General features: G+C 46.6%; 1 protein-coding gene across 3 annotated transcripts in view; it reads left to right on the top strand.

The window, feature by feature from the left end:
* PDS5A (PDS5 cohesin associated factor A) overlaps positions 1-16382 on the top strand; it is a 140201-nt gene that overhangs the window by 28100 nt on the left and 95719 nt on the right. The window lies entirely within an intron of this gene.

The following is a 16382-nucleotide window of genomic DNA, read 5'->3' as shown; positions in this document are numbered from 1 at the left end:
CTTCACTCCAGTCATTGCTAACAGGTGACACCATGATGGGGGGGGTGGAGTTAGACTGCCATTTACACAAGGGCATTCCTGCCTTTGTGAAGTATGCCACAAGTCACAGGCAGCAAGTTGAGCACTTTGTCCAGCTTTCTTGGTAGTAGTCCTTGGTAGAGCTGTTTTGAATTTTGTAATTAACCAGTTTTGTCATAAGATGGTAATCGCGTCTTATGTTGCCAAAGAAGAAAAGTTTCCACAAAACTTCTTTGCTGTTTGAGGATGTGGACTAGATAGTATAGTAGTACCCAGCCCCAGGGGTGGCGATGACACTTCTTGGAGGGCTCATGACTGCCGTCCCCACTCTAGCTCCTCAGTGTACCCTCCATTTTTCCCTTGTCTACCACGCCTTGATGTAAGTTACAGGGTTCAAGGGGGCTGCCCCCAGTATCCCAGAGCAAGCCCAGTCCAACTCAGCCTTGCTCCTCAGGCACTACATTGTGGTTCTGTGAGGACTTCAGGGCAGTAATTGCCTTATGGGCTGTATTCGTGGCTTCCATCCTCTCCTTGCAAGTGGTAACTCTAAATTCAAGCACCAACCTGTATAGGCTTTGGCCCTTTTGGCCTTAACCTCAGGTTGCTCTAGCTGCAGGCTTCTAACCCAGGCTCACTTGCTCTCACCTGGCTTCTGAAGCCTCAGCCTCTTCTCTGCTGTGCCTTACTGTCTTGCGGGGCATGGGCTCTGTCTGTCTCAACTCTAGCCTTTGCTCCCTGTTTTGTTCTTGGGACCCTTGGCACTGTCTTTTGCAGTGTCCCAGTTCCTTTGGGTCCATAACCCCGGCAACACTGCATACAGTCTGTCTCAGCAGTGCCCTTATTCCCTGGCATCCCTGACCCCAGGCAAGGGTGCTCACAATCCAGCTTCCCTTAGTATCCATGACCCTTATAGGGCTCTGGGTGGGGTGCCCCTCAGTTACCCCTGTGGCCTCCTTAGCTCTCATCAGTCGCACCCAGTCCTCCCGTTTCAAACTTAAACACAACATGCACAAGCAACCACTTCTCAACTAAAAGTCTCTCCCACTCTGGGTCAGTATCACCCCGCAAGCCATACTCCCCGCTCTTTCCAAGTCTCATGCATGGCTTTGGTGCTCATCACCAGCTGTCCCCGGAAGTCCCTCTTTCCCAACAGCTCCTCTCCCTTCAGCATGTAGGGCCAGACTACTTGCCTGGTCTCAGGTACTGGGCTTATGTGCCCTAAAACCCCACCCCTTACTGTGAGGTGGCTTGCCAACCACACACGGGGTTTCTTCTTTGCCTTAATGGCCAGCGTGCACTCTTCTGCTGCAGCTTTGCCCAGCTGCTTACTGCAGTGTAGCTACCTTCCTTTAAAGTAACATGAGTTTCTAGCTCCTTGTTAGGCAAGTTCCTGAGCTGCAGACCCTGGGAACTCCAGTGATTACTGCCTGAAAACATATATCACAACAGTAAAATGGAAAAAAATATCAGTTTCAACCAGCAGCTTCTGGAAATGTAGAAAATCTCTCTCCCAAAAGAAACAACAGCAGTGTATGTAAGGGTTTGGCTGGGACGTAGGTGCCCAGGCCTGCAGATTCTCTGAGGGACAGCTATGGGGTCAGCTGGGCCAAGGTTCAGATTACACGATTGTTGGGTCATGGCCTGTGTTGAAGCACAGGGAATGTGGGACCCATTTCCAGGGGAGGTCCAAGAGATATAGTCTGAGACAAGCTCAGGTCAGGATCCAGAGGTCAGAGAGCCGGTGCCAAATTCCAGGGAAAATCTGAGATCAAGACCCAAGGAAATCAAGCTGAGTCATCCAGGAGAGCATAACCAGTGCCAAGTTTCAGGGGAAATCCAAGATCAGGATCAGGAAAGCCAAAGCTGGGGTCAGACTTCAGGAAGATCAGACTTAGACTGTGTCAATTCATGCCTGCAGCCTGAGGCTGTAGGTGTGCTTGTAAAGGGTGAGTGGCTCCTTCAGCAGCCAATCCAGCTGCAGAAAAATCAGGTATTTGCATGGGATCAGGGGCAAGTGCGATAGCTCAGGTACTTGGCCCAGCCAGGCGTGCTTGGTCAGAGGCCCTGACAGTGTGTTGCTTCCAAAATTACAGTTTCAGAATTTCTGGCTCATATTAAATTTCCAACAGTTTTGTTTAATTTTCAGTTGAATTGAAACTATATTTTGAAATGCCAGAATTTTTCACAAACCAAAAATTCTGAGTTTCAGTTGGCTCTGGCAAGAGGGATTTCATAGATTTCATAGACATCAGGGCTGGAAGGGACCTCAAGAGATCTTCGAGTCCAGCCCCCTGCCCAAAGGGCAGGAAGTCAGCTGGGGTCATAGGATCCCAGCAAGATAAGCATCCAATTTACTCTTGAAGGTGTTCAATGTAGGTGCTTGAACCACCTCCACTGGCAGACTGTTCCAGACCTTGGGGGCTCGGACAGTAAAGAAATTCTTCCTTATGTCCAGCCTGAAACGGTCTTGCAGGAGTTTGTGACAGTTCGACCTAGTCATCCCTTGGGGCGCTCTGGTGAACAAACGTTCCCCCAGATCCCGGTGGTCACCCCTGATAAACTTGGTCACCCCTGATAAACTTTAGTCACCCCTGATCTATGTTTGCTTTTTTAAATATATATTTTTTTCCAGTTAAGTAAACAATCTGTAAAGTTGTCATGGACACCCAATAGCTAAGCCAAATCCTGGAGAAGCAGAAAGGTACCACCAATCTGAATAAATACTGGAAAACAGTGAGGTCTTCCTTTTTAAAGAATATAGAAAATGAAGGCTATAGAGCATAAGAGATCATGAATTCTACAAACCTCTGATTCAAATTCTGATGATGCTTCTGTAAATGTATGTCCTATGATAGAATAGCTATGGAGGATGCTCCATATAAGAACTCTTCAGTTTTCTCCTTATGGTACTGGTATAAACACTGAGCAGTCCAAACTTCAAAGGGAACATAGGGAGAGCAACTGTACATCACTTTTTTCATTCCAGCCAGTGCATGTAGTAGGGATGGGCAATTACTTCAGCTGGAGGGTTACTTAATTAGGTTTGGTGAGCTGTTATGAGGGCTGCCCACATAAAGTTAATGGTGAAGATACAATTTTAACAAATTATAGATAAAACACATCATGTGCTAAAAGTCAAACTGCTACTATAAAATATTTTAATTTTATTTAAAACATATTTTTGTCCTAGTTTGATTTTTTTTTTGAGTAGTGCATATAGAGATGATTGCATAATAGCTCAAAAGAAAGTTTCTCCCTCAAAGGAACGCAAATCAACCAGCAGGATGCTTGGCCAAGGGAGGATAGCCCTGCCAACTGCCCAGCTACCCCTCCAATTACAAGGGAGCTCCTACCTCAGCTTGTACCCTGACATGCCCCTTGAGCTGTACACCCTCCACCCCTTCCTGTCTGCAATTGTCCCCTCAAAGTCTGGGGAAGCCCAACAGTCCCCTCCAGCCTGCCCCAGCTCCCTGCCAGGTCCATGCAGGGTGTACCCACCTGCAGCCCAGGGGTCCTTCTTTCCCCAGGAGGAGCCCCAGGCCCAGGGCAGTGGGGACAGGCTCACCTGGATGGATGGAACAGGAGCTGTGCTGGCTGCTGCTGAGAGGTGATAGGTGGCTGGGCTGGCTCACAGTGCTGCACAGGGCAAGGCAGGAGAGAGGGCCAGGGATGGGGCTTCCTGGAAGTACCCAGGAAACTCTATCACCTCTGGGTATAAGTGCAAAGCACCTGCTGCATGGTTCTAATGCCCAGGGTGGCTCCCAGCAGTTCCAAGCTGCAGGCAGACAGGGTGCTGTCAGCCCAGCCTGAGGGGTGGCACAGGGCTCCAGTGCTGCTTGCTCGGAGCCTGCTGTGCAGAGCTGGGTGGGTGGGGCTGCTTTTGTCCAGTGTCTTCTGTGTCACCAGCAGAGACCAGAGCTGCCGTCTGCACCCATCTGTGGACCAGATAGAATCAGTTGGCAGGCTGTATTTTGCCCACCCTAGAATCATAGAATCAATGAGTCGGAAGGGACCTAGACAGATCATTGAGTCTGACCCCTGGCCACCCCCCCACCCCCCGCCATGGGCAGAAAGGAGCACTGGGGCTGGGAGGGGTCATAAGACCCCAGCCACTATATACCCTGGTATATAGTGACTCTTTCATTGCCAGCAATTAGCAAATCTAGTCTGCCCTTAAGTTGCAAGCACACTGAAATCTCAAAGCAAATAGTGGTCATGTACTACTAGAAGGAAAGAAAATCTGAAATAAAAACAAAAATGTCCTTCCCTTCCTTCTCTTCTTATATGTATCAGTTGTTTCCAGTACCATTCACCTATGAGTGACTTCTTTTTTTCTTTCTACTCTTGCTTCAGGAATGTGCCTGGCTTGTTGTCTTTCTCTCTGAATCTAGCAGGTCTTCTAAATCTTGTCCTTTATGGCAAGGGGAATAGAAAGCCCAGGAATGTTTATATCTGTGCTCTGCTGCTTCAACCTTGCTGAGATTAGTGAATTCTCCCTGTTCTGCTTAGCCGTATAATAAGAGATATTTGTGCCAATGGGCAGAGCACAGAAACTTTGAGAGCCTTTGTCATGGCAGTAAATTAAGGAGGGGAGATGCAGTGAAAGTCAGACGAAGGAATATATTGCTTCATTTGGAGATACAGACTTGATTTTTTTCAAATGTATGGATATATTTCTGCATCTGGCTAATGTAGTTTCCTGTGATTGTGTGCTTATGGTGCATATTTGCTTGCAGATGGCCACTTATTTGTCTAACTTGAAGGAAACCATGTAATTTTTTGGGATGTTAGGTGATGACTGAAATTTTTTTGCTTCAATTATTTTTTTTGACAGAAATACACTGTACAGAAATTTTAATTATTTCAGCTGTACATGGGTAATACCAGCAACTGCTTTTGGGTAGGGAAAAATGGATATATAACTTGTTTTCTAACTTCTTATATACCTATTTACCGCAAAATGTAAGTACATCTATTAAGCAGGGAAGCAGACTTTCTGCCTCGGATAGAAACATCCTGGTTTGATTACTGCTCCGCAGTGTAGCAGCTCTAGTATTATTGTTCGGGCAACTTATTAGGTCATTGTTCTTCACTCCACAGGCGTTAACAGTTGTCTCTCCTTTTTTGGTTGTGATAGTCCAGTAATCAAGCTAGCCTTTCTTAGGACAGTTTTGCTAGTTGCTCCTGGTTTATCTGTTTCACAGACCTAGAAACTCTGTAGCTCTCTTTAAAATCATAGATCTGTCCATGGTAGGGATATAAATACAGTTTAAATCAGCGTTTCTCAACCTGTGGGTCGTGACCCAAAAGTGGGTTACAAGAATATATGAAAGGGTTGCGAACAAACTTTAAAAATGAATTCTTTTTTAAAGGAGAAAAATGTGGGAAACCACGGCTTTTCCCTTGAAGGCTGGCAGAATTCCCTGCACACACCCACCCCCTAATCCACACACTGGGGGCTGGGTCCTGCAGGTGGGGGTAGTGGACTGGGAGTGAGGGGCATTGGGGTCAAAAGTGGCCATCAACGTTTACAAATGGGTCCTGATACAAAAAAGGTTGAGAACCACTGATTTAAATAATTACCTGTTTAAACTCCTCTAACGATATCAGTTAAATGGCTAATCAATAACACATACTTCACATGTGGGGCACGTCCCCTGGCCTCTGTAGAACTTCCCTCAAAGTGCAGTACCCCTTCCCTGGCCCGCAGCAGCAGCAGCATCTACCCATACCTTCTCCAGCTGCAGTCCGGGCAGAGACTGGCCCCATATACTCACCTGTTCTCCGGTCTGCACTGTTCTCTGTGCAGGTGGTGGGGGGAGCCTGCCCTTCACTGCTCCATAGTTTCATAGTAGCTAGAGTCGGAAGGGACCTAGGAAGATCATCTAGTCCGACCCCCTGCCTTGGCAGGAAAGAGCACTGGGGTCAGATGACCCCGGCAAGGTGCTCATCTAACTTCCTTTTAAAAATCCCTAGGCTAGGAGCCTGCACCACTTCCCCTGGAAGCCGGTTCCAGGCCCTAGCCGCCCTGACTGTGAAGTAGCGCCTCCTAATATCTAATCTAAACCTACCCTCCGCCAGCTTGTGACCGTTATTCCTGGTCACTCCTGGCAGCGCACGGGGGAACAGGGACTCCCCCAATACCTGCTGATCCCCCCTGACCAGTTTGTAGCAGGCCACAAGGTCCCCCCTTAACCTTCTCTTGTGGAGGCTAAACAGGTTCAGGTCCCGTAGCCTCTCCTCATAAGGCTTGCCCTGCTGACCCCTGATCATACGAGTGGCCCTCCTCTGGACTCTTTCCATATCGTCCACGTCCCTCTTGAAGTGTGGCGCCCAGAACTGGAAGCAGTACTCCAGCTGCGGCCTGACCAGTGCCGCATAGAGGGGGAGGATCACCTCCCTGGACCTGCTCGAGATGCATCTGTGGATGCATGACAGGGTACGGCTGGCCTTCTTGACTGCCTCCCCACACTGCTGGCCCATGTTCATCGTGGAGTCAATGACGACTCCAAGATCCTTTTCTGTCTCCGTGCTGGCAAGAGGGGAGTTCCCCAACCTGTAAGTGTGGTGCCGGTTCTTCCTCCCCATGTGCAACACCTTGCACTTATCAGTGTTAAACCCCATCCTATTCTCATCCACCCACCGTTGCAACCTGTCAAGGTCAGCTTGTAGCCTATTGCACCCTTCTAGTGCACCCACATCCCCCCACATCTTAGTGTCATCAGCAAACTTGAACAGGGTGCTTTCTACCCCCTCATCCAAGTCACTGATGAAGATGTTGAACAGTGCGGGCCCGAGGACCGAGCCCTGCGGAACCCCACTGCCCACGTCCTTCCAGGTCGAGAAGAACCCATCCACTACCACCCTCTGGGTGCGGCCCTCTAACCAGTTGGCGACCCATTTGACCGCGTGGGCATCGACACCACAGTCTCCCAGCTTTTTGATGAGGACAGGGTGAGAGACAGTGTCGAAAGCCTTCCGGAAGTCCAGAAAGACTATATCCACAGCAACCCCTGCGTCTAATGATTTGGTGACCTGATCGTAAAAGGCCACCAGGTTGGTCTGACAAGACCTGCCACTGATGAACCCATGTTGGTTGCCCCTGAGCATGCATTCCCCCGCAAGGCCCTCCTGGATGTGTGCCAGGATGATTTTCTCAAAGAGCTTACCTGGGATTGAGGTAAGACTAACTGGCCTGTAATTTCCCGGGTCCTCTTTTTTTCCCTTTTTGAAGATAGGGACTACATTGGCCCTCTTCCAGTCCTCCGGCACCTCACCAGAGCACCACGAGTGCTCATAGAGCCGCGCCAGGGGTCCCGCAATGACCTCGGCCAGTTCCTGTAGAACCCTAGGGTGTGCTGGCAGTGTGCTGCCACCCCCCAGCCACACTATATAGGGCTGGAGGGAGATGGGTTGGCTCTAACTTCCCAAAACTTACTGCAACCGAGGGCAGGTGACAGCAAGCCCCACAGCCCAGGTGAAGCCACAGGCAGCAGCAGCTGGCAATGCAGCAGCACAGGGTCGGGGGAGGTACAGGTGGGGCTTCTTCAGACCCTCGTTCCATCTTTAATGGATACTAGTCCCTCCTCATTCCCTCCCACATCTGCTTGCACAGGGAGGAGGAGGTGGAGGTAGTGTCTGCCCAGCTGTCTTCCTGGGGCACTGTGCCGCTTCTCTTCCCTACTGGACTGTCTAGCAGTGTACAGTAACTATAACACATTACTAGTATAAATATACTTGCCATTTAAACATTTAACTTTTGATAAAATCCTAATCCATGGTGACCAATCTTCAGCAGCACCGAGGGTTTCAGCTTTAGTTAAACAGGAAGAGAGGGCAGAGTCAGCTGAAGATTAGGCTGTGTCCCTGCTCTGTTCAGCCTCAACTCAGAAAACAAATCTCCATTCTGCCTTTCAAAAATGAGGTGCGTATTGTAATCCAGGGCATATTGCATGCAATAAAATATGATAATATATTTAAGTTGCGTGGTGTATTATATTTATAACTTGATACAGTAAGCTTTAAAAGATCAGTACTGTTGCAAGTGTTACAGAGTTCAGTGCATGGCTAAAGTAAAGTAGGCTTGCTACCACATTTACTCAAATACAAGACAAAGTTTGTTTCCACCTCCCTCCCCCACAATCAGCATGGGGAAATAAGCCCCTTATGTTACATTCACATACCAGGAGAGCTTACTAAATACATTGTCTGTCATTAAACAGTTCACAAAAGCAGCATGTAATCAGTAAAGGAAACCAAATGCAGCCAGTACTGAGCATGACTATAAAACTCAATGCCCATATTGGGCAAGCATGTTGAGGGGAACCTACCACAAGGGTATGTTAGTGTAGATCACCTTAGTAGCTGTATAGTAGTGCCTATTGAGCACGGTCCCCCTCAGTGCCAACTCCTGCAAGTCATGTTGAGCCACTGTTTTGCATATATGTTGACTTTTTCACTCCTACAGCTGAGCTGTGTGCCTTTCAGTGATTCTTTTTTCTTCATTAGCTTTAAATGTCTGGTAAACATCACCAAGCGGGGCCCCAAACATTTAATCCAGAATCCCCCTGTTGCCGTCTTTTTCAGCCTGTTGCATATAATTAGTATGGCCCTGCCCTCCATGAGCCGGAGCCGGATCAGGTTGTCTTGCGCCTCATCTGCATATAAACTTTTGGAGGATCGCAGGACTTGTAACAAGAACACCTGGTTCAAGCCATTAATGGTGGAGGGCTACTTAGCACGTGGATCCTTTGTGGGGGGCATATGGAGTATACACACATATTGAGCAATTTTCCTTTCACAGCATAAATATTGTGTCAGAATTTTACTTTCTAGTAATGTGTTACAGTACTTCATTGGTTTTTTAATGAGAACATTGTGAGAGAGTGTCAGAAGCTTGCTCTGAAGTCAAGTATAGCAAATTCGACAGAGCCTGTCGCCTTATCATAGGAGGAAGTCAGATTGGTCAGACATGACAGGCTCTTGGTAAATCTATGCTGCCTGTTCCTGATCACTTTGTTCTCCTCTTGGTGCTTCAGCTGCCATATATTAACCTGATCCTTTGTATATTATGCACCAGTTAAATTACATTTAATTTTTCTTTTCTTTTTTCTGTACAAGTATTCTGTATTTGGGATGGATGTAATTTGCATCTTAATTTAAGATTTGTGACATTTGAAAACATTACATACATTGTTTTTGCATATCGCTATAATTGTGATTTGGACAAGATTTGATAGACAAACTTGGTGCCTCCTTAAATATGATACTCACTTGAATACCTCTTGTCAACCCCCAACACCTGGACCACTGTATATCATTCTGAAACAGTGGTTCCCAACCTTGGGGTCATAATGATAAAAAATGAGGTTGCAAAGACTCTCTTGACAGTGTTGACCAGTTATGATGAAAATCACAGAAAAAAGCAGGACATGGCAGATTCCCCTTGCAGACCAACAGAGTTCCAGCCTGCAAGGGGCTCCTGGGAGGGAGTGGGAGGAGGGCAGTCAGGCAAGGGAATGCACATATGGATGCATGCACATATACATATGGCAGCCAGGCAGTGTGGAGACCAGCTCCCTCCAGGTAAATCAGTGGGGTGTGGGGCGGGGCAGATTGAGGCCCCACATGGAAGGAGGGAGGAAGTGGGACAGGGCTGGGGCTAGGGGCACTGCCCAGCCAGGCCCATGCATGGGGCCCAGGGCCAGAATACAGGGCCTAACTGAGGGAGCAGAGTGAAGCTATGGGCAGCTTGTCTGGGGGTCACTGGGGGGGCTGGCTCCTCGCTGCTACATGCATTCCTAGGGTCGGAAGCATGGGGACACATGTGCCCCCGAGATCTGTGTGCGGGGCAAGGGCAGACGTGGGCTCTTTGCAGGCTCAGGGCTCCCTGCCCTGTTGCCCTCCCCCTGGGGCCTCTACAGTCCAGCAGGTGGGACCCAGTGCCTGCCGCCCACAGGGGAAGGGGGTGTTGGTCTTGTTTGTATCATTCTGGGTTTGCAGAAAATTTGCAATGTTTAAATGGGGTCATGCTAAGGGAAAAGTTAGGAAGCACTGTTCAAAAAGATCATTTTGTAGACATTTATGTTGAATTATCACCTTTAAACAGCAAGCAGTACGTGTCTTAGTACCTACTCTATGAGATTCCATTTAAATCAAGTCTTTTCCTCAGCTGGTACAGTTTTGTTACTAGGTTAGCATGTCCAGATTTAAGATACACTTGCACCAGTTCTATTTGTTGTGTATCTGTGCTGTTGCATGTCTTGTTCGCACATGTCATAACAGCATTAAACTATGCTGCAGCTTCAGTTGTTTCAGGTATGTTCATCATTACTTCTATTTTGAAAAACTATGGCTAAAATTCAATTTTAAGTGAGTAGGAATTGATATATTAAGAAAGGTCTTATATAAAATTCACGAGTCAACACCCTTCTGTATTATTTCAACCTGGGAAGTAGTTCTTATTAGCGTAGTAATAAAGTAGCATTCTTTATTGGGTTTAAATTGTGTTTTGACACCAGTCTTTCAAGTTGCTCAATTTAAGTAAAATTAATAAAATGAAAGAATAGTAATATTTGTTTTTATTAAAATGAAGCTAATAAAACAATTAATTATTAATGTTAAGACATGTTTGGTTATGATCTAATCATCAGTGAAGTCTCCAAAGAAGGGTTGTTCATACAGATTAAACCATAGGGAAAGTATAGCCAATTAGACTGCTCTGAAACATGAATATTGCTGTTGAAGGCTCAGGATAGATTAATAGCTTAGATGGTACCAATTGCTCCAAAGGTTTATTAATCTTTAGATCTACTTGAATTAACATAGCCTCTAGAAACCCTAGTTACAGATGAGGACTCCATTGTGCTACATAATTTACTAACATAAAAGAAAAAATAGTCCCTGTCCCAAAGGGCTTTATACTGTCCAATACTTATAATATTTCTCTTCTGCAGGTTCTCAACCAGCAATCTTTATGTACGGTAGCTGACAGAAAGGGAAGGCTGCTACTTGTTTTAACAGCAACAGAACTTCGTGAAAATGGGTTGGCTTCTCATCATGATGCTTATTGCATATGCACTTCAGAGCTTCCCATCAGCTCTTTATATTTCTTTCATATTTTCTTCTGGCTCATTGGTGTCTGATAAATACTGAAATATGGGACTGGAAGAGACCTTAGTTTCAGTCCCTTCCTGTTGTAGGCACCTTTTAAAAACTCATTAAACTTCATCCTAAAACTAGTTAGTTTGCCACCACTGCTCCTATAGGAAAGCTATACTAGAAGCTTGCTCATTTGATGGTTAGTAACCACCTTCTAATTTCCAGTTTAAAGTTTTTTCTGGTCAGTTTATATTCATTTGTTATTGTGTCCGCATTTTCCTTTAGCTTAACATTCCTCTCTCGTGTTTAATACTACTTCACTTTGCTGGCTGGCTCCACAACAGCAGGGCCTGCCTGGCTCTGCTTCTCCAGCTGGAGCTTCTGGCCTGGGAGCATGGGGCTGCCCCAGGCCGGAACTGCAGGGTGGGGGCAGGGAAGGAGCCTGGGGAAAAGTGGCAGAGGGAAAAGCGGCCCCTCACCTGCCCCATGGCCAGCGCCCTGCACTGCAGCCGCTTGCAGCCCACGTGGGGCTGCCTGTCCCTGCTCAAGACACAGCGACCCCTGTGGGGGCCGCTGGATCTTCATACCAGGTTTCAGCAGGCTGCTGCTGCTGCAGGCCAGGGCTAGTGCACCAAGAAGACTGGTGGTGCCACTGGCCCCAGCCTGCAGCAGCAGCCTGCTGAAATGCTGTGCACAGATTGGGACCCCCCCCACCCCAGGCAGAGCTGGGGAAGTGATCAGAGAGCTGGGGAATCGAACCGGGAGCTAGATGTCAATATTAAAGTAGTCTTTCCCCTCCCCCGTCTCTTAGTTTTTGTTTCCCTGCAAGCCCAGCTCTGAAACTCAAATTCTCCAAAACATGTCCAAATATTTCAGAGCCTTCTGTTTCAATTCAGATTTGGTGTTTTGGACACGGAAACACATCCGAAATGAAACAGCTGCCAAAATTTCGCACAGCCCTAATGCCAAGTCTGTGAAAACAGCAGTTTGCCTGAGAAACTAGCCAGCTGCCTCCTTGAGTTGGGTAGACCTCTACCTGTAGAGGTCCCTTCCAGCCTTGCTGCTCTATGACTATGAATGCCTACCTGCCCTGTCAACACATAGCGCAGTGGTGCTCAGCTTCTGGCTGAGGGGCTGTATCTGGCTTGAGGAACTCTGTTGTCCAGCCCATGGGGCTTCCCACAGGTTCAGAAATTTGGCTGTGGTGGGAGTGGTGACAATGTTATTTGTCATGGCAGAGCTCAGAGCTGCAGCATTTAACACTGCCATCACTCCCCTGCTGCCAAATTTACAGAACCATGAGGCTCTTCACTGGCTGGGTGACATGGCTCAATGCACTGGATCGCACTGTCATGTAAGGCCAGGCCAGCATGTGGATAACACCCGTGACTAGTTCTGCCTTTTAGGGCCAGATGGGTTGAGCACGTTGATTTAGGATATGGACACGCATGCAACTTGTATGCAATTTCAACCCAAAGTGGACTGATACACAAGCCTGTTAAACCAGTTTAAATCCTTCTGGAACAGTGTAAAAGTGTACATGGAAAATCAGTTATTGTTTTGAACCAGTTCATTGTTGTGTATGGACCCTAAATGTTCTGTGACATGGGACTGGTTGGTCCTCAAGCTATCCCACATTGCATTCCTTCTTACCCCCTCCTGGCCCACTGCCATGCATTGCTGCAGCTGGCCTCTGTGGTACACAGCCACAACTCTACTTTGCCCTTTTGTTGGCACTTTTTATTCACGAACTCCCTTGCACTGCTTGCTTTACTCAATAAAAGCAATTTTTTTAACAACCAACTGTGTCCTCCCCTCTCAAAGTCAGGCAGGCACACTGCAGACCTTGGCCATTTGCAGACTATTGGAGTTTACCGAGTGCTGATTCCAGTGCTCATTCCTGCTCCCTGGTGTCAGAGCTGCAGCATTTCCTGCAATGGTGAACCAGTCCCCAGTCAGTGATATTCTGGAATATTTCAGTTGCGTGTCTGCACCCATGCTATCTTTTGCCTCAAGTTTACAGTCCAGTATTTTTTGTTATGTGTTTGTATCCTGTGTAGTAAGTACAGTTGGGTCCTGCTCCACAGCCTGGAGCTCTTATAGTAATACAAATAACACTAATAATGACAATTTCTAGAAAGAAGTTTTATCACTTCTTATTTTAGAAAGCAACTAAATATCAGCATGTTAACTGCTGATGGTTCATCAGATCTGAAGAAAACTTTCAAAATTAGCGCAAATATTGCATAGGAATAATTTGAGTCATTTAAAACATTTCTTGCATTTACTCTGAAAGAGTGTACATAAGGCACCTCTCCATAACTTTTCTGAATTTTGCAGCACGCCAGTTGAGAGTCAATGAGCTGCAATCTGAATTCAGGGGGAAAAATAGGTGCATCTCTCTACCCTCCCTGCCTCTGATCTGTACCTGAGGGGGCAAGGGCAGCTCATGTTGCCAAGGCTGCTCCTGTAGCTATTTACATGCCAGCAACCTCCCCCATTGCCCCTCTTGCCTTTCCCAGGAGCTTGGGGGGCCAGTCCAGTTGCAGTATTGCTCTGGCTTATGTTTTCCCATCCACCACAGCAGAGGGTGCTGCTGGGAGCATGGTGGGCAATAACCAAAGAAGCTGTCAGGGGGAAGGGCAGTAGTGGAGGCAGACCCCAGAGGAGCAGTTGCAGGCACTGCTGAATAGTTGTGGTAGGCACAGGGTGCTGGACAGGGAGGAGAGGGAGCTTCTTTTACCTCTTCACGCAGGGGCCAGGCAGCACATCACCTTTGGGATCTTGCAGCACCTAGCTTGAGAGCAACTGGTATAGAACCCCCCTCCCCCTACTGTAAACAGTTCATCTTCATAAGATTAATCAAAATCGCAATGTTCCCTTTGTTCTCCTAATGCTGTTGAAAAATAATATAAATAAATTTGTACCAGTAATTTTTAGACTTGTTTTGCACAATGAATAAAATGCATAGTAAAACACATTCTGATTGGCTGAGAGGGCTGCTTGTTGTGCAGCCCTGCCCAATCAGCAGAGAGGTGGGGCTCCATGATGGATAGTGCTCTCAGCTAATCAGCAGTGAGGGGAAGGACCTCACAATAGACAGCCTTCTCAGCCAGTGAGGGGTTATGGGCAGACTCATAAAAATGACACAAAATTGGCTCCACGAGCTGAGAGTGCTCCATAAAAATCCCTTTCACTCACTGTAACTTAGATCCCTACCTGTAAATCATCCATATTGGGATGGCAGTTGAATTTGTGTTTGCAGATGAGATTATCCAAAGATAAATGACAAGAGATGAGAAGGGGACATGAGAGCGCACCCTGAGGAAATGTCACAAAACGTTGGAGGGGGAATGGAGAGGATCCCATGAAATATTTGCTGTAAGAGTAATTAGACTTGTAGAAGAGCCAGGAGAGACGATTGTCATGAAGGGCAAAGAGGATTAGATGTCAAGATGTCATCAATGCTGTTGAAGACTACTGACAGGACAGTGAGGGTGAGGATGACTAAGATTTGGGTTTCTGAAATTGAGTAAGAGAAAGCCATCAAAGGCTCTTGCTTACACTGTTTTCACTATGTTGGATGGGATAAAAAATGTATTAGAGAAGGCACACAATGGAAATACAGGAAAACTTCAGGTAGCAATTATATACATAGCACATTCATTGAGCTTCAACACAGAAAGGAGTTGAGGCAGCATCAGGAAAGGTATGTTGGTCACAAGTTGGATTTTTAACATGAGAGAGGACAAAGTGCTACAAGGGTAAAAGGGCAGACGAGTTAAAGATTAGAGAAAAACAGGAAATGTGATGGGAGGGGGGAGAACATAGTGATTATGAAGTGAAGTCTGATGGTCACCAAGGCACATGGAGGGGGAAGAGAAGGAAAGATTACAGGTATGTGGCCAAGCAGAGGGAAGAAGGAAGGCCACATCATATTTTGTCAATTTTCTTTTGGAAGCAACCAGTAAGATCCTCTGTGTATAGAGTTTGAGAATCAAAACTGGTGAAAAAGTGGATGGGGTTAAGAAAATAGATCCAATTAAATTGGAAAGAGAATGCCACCTAGCTAAGAAGAAAGCACAAGTGAAGGAGGAGAGAATGAGTTTGTAGCAAGGAAGTCATTTTGGTCACAGGTTTTCCACATGAGGCATTCCTTAGTGTAAGAGCAGGAGTCAGGAAGTTGATGATTACTTGGTAGCTTGGACCCTGCAATATGGAGAGTTGAGGATGGAGGAAAATAAAGCATAAAGAGAGTCAACAAGCATAATGATAAAAAAAAAAAAAAAAGGAAAACCGGGTCCTGCTACCAACCAATTAGCATATGTTAAACTCCAGCTCATTCTTTCTGTTCTTTAAAATGAGTTAGTTAAACCCTGCTACCAAAGGCATTTTTAAAATCTTCATTTTGTTCAAGTGTGGGCGCATCATCCGAGGGAGAAGCTGGGGGGGAGGGGGGCTGGAAACTGCTGTTCAAGTAGCAGTGAAGTGGTGGGAAAAAGGGTTACCCTGGTCTGGGGAAGGCATGGAGTACATTTCCTCACTTCTCAGCTCCTCCAGTGCCCAGGAACTGTCAAGTGACAGAGAAGTGTACAAGCATTTGTTTCTTGTGCTGGATGATCTTCCTCACTGAATGGATTTCTCATGGATTTAGCATGTTTCCTGCTGAAGACACTTCATAAATGCTGGTACACTCCCAGTTTCTACCAAGAGAGTGGCATTTTTCCTACTAGAAATACAAAGCTTGTCCTGTACCCTTGGTCACTGAACGTTATTATGTCACCGTGCCAACAAAAAGCAGTGTACATTTGTTGGGGTTCTTTTAATTAAAAATTGGGTTTGGTTCTGGACTTGCGCAGGCAGCACTGTCTGGTGGACATGGAGGTAAGACCTCCATTTACTCTCTGGTGCCTTTACCGTAGTGAAAATGGCACCATGACATGAAGGATCCTAAGTTACATCTGTTTGATGGAAGATGTCTTGGTATAAGTGCTGCAAAAGACAGCCATAAAGGTGCTCTCAAGTTCCTCTCATAAGCCTTTAGAGAACCCTAGTTGGTGCCAAAACTTGATGGGCTCTCAGTGCTACTTATACTGGGACATTTCCCCTCCCCCTCCCCAAAAAAGCATTTAAGGATTGTCAGGACAGAGAGGTCTTAAAGCTGCTACAGCCAACCCCTTTCCTTTTGCTTAGACTACAATTTTGTTCTGTACCCAAGGTTTATCGTATCTTTTTACCTGACTTGAATGAACACTTTAAAATTT

This window comes from Crocodylus siamensis, chromosome 2 (assembly GCF_052110815.1).
Source record: "Crocodylus siamensis isolate JL-2025a chromosome 2, ASM5211081v1, whole genome shotgun sequence".
Lineage (NCBI taxonomy): Eukaryota > Metazoa > Chordata > Crocodylia > Crocodylidae > Crocodylus > Crocodylus siamensis.
This window is presented reverse-complemented; position numbering and strand designations above follow the sequence as displayed.